The sequence below is a fragment of the Apodemus sylvaticus genome, chromosome 2, assembly GCF_947179515.1.
Source record: "Apodemus sylvaticus chromosome 2, mApoSyl1.1, whole genome shotgun sequence".
Taxonomy (NCBI): Eukaryota; Metazoa; Chordata; class Mammalia; order Rodentia; family Muridae; genus Apodemus; species Apodemus sylvaticus.
The window spans coordinates 105,180,560-105,186,207 of NC_067473.1; positions in this window are offsets into that span (position 1 = coordinate 105,180,560).

Genomic DNA, 5,648 nt, shown 5'->3' on the forward strand with positions numbered 1-5,648 from the left:
TCAGTGAGTGGGGGAGCCTGAAAAGGGGAAATCATTTGAAATGTAAATAAAAAATATATCAAATAAAAAATCCAAATTACAAAAAACATAATAATAGAAAAAATATATACAACAATCAGAAATATGTTAAATCCTGGCATAAAAACATCCAGGAAAGTTGTGAAACTATAAAATACAAAATCTAAGAATAGGGATAGAGGAAGTTGAATACAGTCAAGTGAGATTCCCAGAAGATATTTTAAAATATCATAGAAAGAATATGTTCCTAACCTAGAGAAAAAGATACCTTTCAAAGTATAAGAATTTTATAGAATACCAATATATAGTTCCAAAAACGATAGTCTCAAATCACTTAATAACCCAAACACTAAGTGTTGGGAACAAAGAATAGTAAAACCTGCAAAGAAGAACAAGTAACCTAAGACTTAGCAAACCTCTAGGAATAACGCTTGACATCTAAATGGAGAATCTAAGTGCTAGAAGGGCCTGAGCTGACGTGTAGCAAACTGTGAGAGATCACATATTCTAGTCCAGACCACTGTAAATGAAAATAATTCTATCACCATATATGAAGAAAATAAAACTTTCCCTAATAAAACCAGGTTTAAGTAATATCTATCTGCAAACCCAGTCCTATGAGAGAGGCCATAAGGAACCTCCCAATTTAAAGAGGTTAACTGAATAAAGCAACCAAATGGATAATCCACTTTACTCTTTCTAGAAGGAACTATGTTCACCCAAAGTGTTCACCCAGAAATAATTCATTAAATATTCACATTAAATACATGCTGTAATGCATATGTAGTATTTAATTAAGTATATCTAGATGTAAGTGTTTCCTACAAAATCTTTTGAAACTGAGAATTTATTGGGCAGAACGGACTTCTAGTAATATTTTATACATGATATATATTTTATTTGATAGCATTGATATATTTAGAATATATTTCACATCCAAATTTAAATTTACACATGATTGTATTCTGTTTCTAAACTTTATAATTTATACATTTGAAAAATTTGCAGCATTTGGCATTGTGTCAGGTCTTGTGTTATGGCTCAGTTGAAGATCAATCACCAAGTATGTGTGAAGTCCCACCAAGATACAGAAAATATCAATGATACTAGGCGAAAAATAAGTATAAAATATATAGAAGTGATATTTCATAATATAAAGGCATAAGCTACCCAGACAGTTGTACTCTGAGTGTTACACACACACACACTACTCACACACACACACACACACACACACACACACCACATACACACATGCAGACATGCTCTCTCTCTCCCCCTCTCTCTCTTTCTCTCTCACACACACAGACACACAAATAAATACATGAAATTTCATTCACATATAAGTAAAACTGTTAACAAGGTGAACGTTAGACATAAATACTCACTTTGTCAGTGCCAATGTTAATGTAAGTTATTATAGAATTAAAATTCATTTAGTTAATAAATGTATTATGGAATACCACTTTAATATGTCAGAATTTAAATTATTGAAAGTACAAATTTGATGAATGCACTGTCATACATTTTTAAGCAAGGAAGGATATTGATTTAAAATACATTTAGCAATATTTCAATGAAGTCTACACACATTTTTTCGCCCATCCTACATATTGATTAATATTCAAGCATCTGTCAAGCAAAAGTCAATATAACAATTCACAATATACTGCTAAAATGTACTAAAACTATACTCATTTTATACTTAATTGAAACTATTGGAGGGATTTTAATTGTTTCTTCTCAAATATTTACAAATATTATAAATTTATCCATTTTTATTTCTTTGGATTCTTATTTTAAGCATTATTGATAGGTACTTTAAAATTTTTCATATCTGCATACTGTATTTACATTTATCCCTTCCAACTCCTCCTGTCACATATATATATATATATATATATGTGTGTGTGTGTGTGTGTGTCTATATCTGTATCTGTCTCTGTATGTATGTATATATAAATGTCTGAGTCCATTTTGTATTGTTCATATTATTTTAGGTCTCAGAACCTGTTGATTGATAACAAGTCAGGAACTTGATCCCAGGGGTAAGTTGATTCTCCAGTAGCTCTTAAGCTAGCATTGGACCTTTGCAATATTCCCTACTCAGGTTCTGTCAGTCAGTATTGAATCATTCAGGTCTTGTTAACTTGTCATGATTTCTGCTTCTCTTCTTTTGTCTTTCTCATGTTGAGATCAAATATGACTGGTAAGTCATATCACCATACAAGTATTATTTATAAGGCACTTATGGTATGGTTTTATTATTTGTAGTTAGAAAGTATTTTTCTTTTATTTTGCTAGGAAGTTAAAAATGTCCTCCATTTAGTTATTTGTTTATAAACAATATATAATAGTTCAAAAAGGCACTTAAAATTGTATAAATGCAAATTGTTTAATATCTAGTATTCTATATAACCAGTAATAATGTATTTTCCTCTAGAAAATGAAGTTTGTTTTTCATTTTTACTGTACTGGCTAGAGATCTAAATGAAAATAAACTCATTTGGAGTGTGTCTGTGTGAGTGTGTTTGTATGTGTGTGTTTGTGTTGCTATAAATAGAAGTCATTGTATGTTTTTATGATATTCTTTACATTTATGATTATTGATTTCTCTAACCAGAGGAATTATTCAAAAAACAAAAACAATAGCAAAAACAAACAAACAAAACCTTTATATGAAGTCTAACCTTTTGAGTTCTTTGTATATTTTGGATAATAGCGCTCTATTGGGTGTAGGTTTGGTAAAGATATTTTCCTAATCTGTGGGTTCCTATTTTGTCCTGTTGGCACTGTCCTTTGCCTTATGGAAGCTTTTCAATTTTATGAGGCTCCATTTGTCAATTGATAATCTCAGCGCATGAACCATTGGTGTTAGCCTCCAGAGAATCAAATAGCCCAATTAAAAAAATGGGCAAGAGAGCTAAACAAAGAAATTTCAACTGAGTAATCTGGAATGCCTGAAAAGTACTTAAAGAAATGCTCAACATTCTTGGTAATCAGGGAAATGCAAATCAAAATGAACCTGAAGCTAGAAGCTGGAAAGAACCCAGATGCCCCTCAAAGGAGGAATGGATACAGAAAATGTGGTATATTTACACAATGGAATACTACTCAGCAATTAGAAACAATGAATTCACAAAATTTTTAGGCAAATGGATTGATCTGGAAAATATCATCCTAAGTGAGGTAACCCAGTCACAAAAGAATACACATGGAATGCAATCTCTGATAAGTGGATATTAATTAGCCCAGAAGCCCTGAATACCCAAGGCACAAACTGCATAACAAATGACTCCCAGGAACAAGTATGGAGAGGGTCCTGATCCTGGAAAGGATTGATCTAGCATTGGAGGGGAATATAAGGACAGAGAATAAAGGAGGGAGGTGATTGGAGAATGGGTGGAGAGAAGAAGGTTTATGGGACATATGGGGAGGGGGGGGATCCAGGAAAGAGGAAATCATTTGGAATGTAAACAAAGAATATAGAAAATAAAAATATTACAAAAGATAAATGACCCTGAGATTCCATGTCACACCAATCAGAATGGCTAAGATCAAAAACTCAGGTGGCAGCAGATGCTGGCCAGGATATGGAGAAAGAGGAACACTCCTCCATTGCTGATGGAATTTAAAGCTGGTACAAACACTCTGAACACCAATCTGATGGTTCCTCAGAAAATCAGGCATAATACTACCTGAAGACCCTGCTGTACCACTTTGGGGAATATACCCAAAAATGCCCCACCATGCCACAGGGCATGTGTTCTACTATATTCATAGTGGCCTTATTTGTGATAACCAGAAGCTGGAAAAAAATCCAAATGTCCCTTAACAGAGGAATGGATACAAAAAATATGGTACATTTACACAATGGAGTACTACTCAGCTATTTAAAACAATGACATCATTAAATTTGAGGGCCAATGGATGAAAGTAGAAAATATCATCCTGAATGATTTAACCCAGACAGAAAAGAATACAAATGGTATGCACTCACTGATAAGTGGATATTAGCAGCAACAACAACAAAAGCAAGCTCAAAATACTATATGAAACCTAAGAAGAAGGAACACTATTGTTGAAGAACATTAGTGTTGATTTTCAGATCTACTCAGAAGGGAGAAAAACTAATCATGGGAGGTAGAGGGAGGATGACATCTGGGACAGAGGCGGGGATGAAAGAGGAAGAGGCAAGATTGACTATGGAGGAGACTGGAAATGTGCAGTGGGTCAGAAAATTGAACAGAGGTATGTAGTAATGGGGAATGAGGAACTGGGGATAGCCACCAGAAAGTCTCAAATGACAGTAAAGAAAGAGGTTCCCAGCTTCCAGCAAGGATGACATAAGCCTAAATACTCAACAAAGGAGAGTTAGAACACGTTGAGACCTTATCCAGTAGACAGGCATGGCCCCCCAGGTGAGGGCCTGGGCCACACATCCATCTCAAAAATATTAATCCAGAATTGCTTCTGACAAAATGTAATGCATGGACAAAGAGTAGAGCAGAGACTGAAGGAAAGGCCATCCAGAAACTATCCCACCTAGGGATCCATCCCATCTGCAGACACCAAACCCAGACACTATTGCTCAAGCCAAGAAACAGCTCCTTCTGACAGGAGCCTGGTATACATGTTATATTAGAGGCTGTGCCAGAGCCTGACCAATACAGATGCAGATGCATGTAGTCAACCACTGAAATGAGCAGAGGAACACCAATGGAGGAGTTAGGGAAAGGACTGAAGGAGCTGAAGGGGGTTACAATCCTATACGTAGAATGACATTATCAATCGGAACCCCCAGAGCTCCCAAGGACTAAACCTCCAACCAAAGAGTACACATGGAGGTAACTTTGGCTCCAGCTGCATATGTAGCAGAGGATAGCCTTATCTGGTATCAATGGGAGAGGAACCTCTTGGTACTGTGGACGTTCGATGACCCAGGGTAGGGGAATGCTAGGGTGCCGAGGCAATAGTTGCTGGGTGGGTGGGTGGGGGAGCACCCTCATAGATGCAAGTGGGAAAGCAGAGGGGATGGGGCTTGTTGGAAGGGAAATGGGTAGGAGGATAACATTTGAATTGTAAATAAATAAAATAACCAATAAAAATAATTCTATAAAAACTTACACATGCATCAATGAAGTCCTTTCCAATTGGGCACAAATAAAATTACCTTCATAGAAGTTTTACTTAGATGTGATTTTTAGCTATCAATTGAGAAACCAAGTTAATAACACAAACATGCACAAAAAATTTTGCCATGCTTTTATTCATTTTTTATTCTTTCTTTTATTTACATTCCAAATGTTGCCTCCCCTTCCTGGTTTTCACTCTGAGAGTTCTTCATGTGTTCCCCTCTCCCCTTTTCTCCTGAGAGGACAGTCAACAACTCCTGCTACCTCATATCCCACCCCCTTCAACCCCTACTTCCATCCTCTCCCATCTACCTACCCACCCATCCCCAGGTCACTTACCCCTCCCCCAGGACCACCTTTCCTGGGGCATCAAGTCTCTACAGGTTTAAGCCCATCCTCTCCCACTGAGGCCAGACAAGACAGTCCTCTGCTACATATGGGCTGGGGACTACGGACAAGACCATAGATTTTCCATATTTTATTTACTTGTTCACA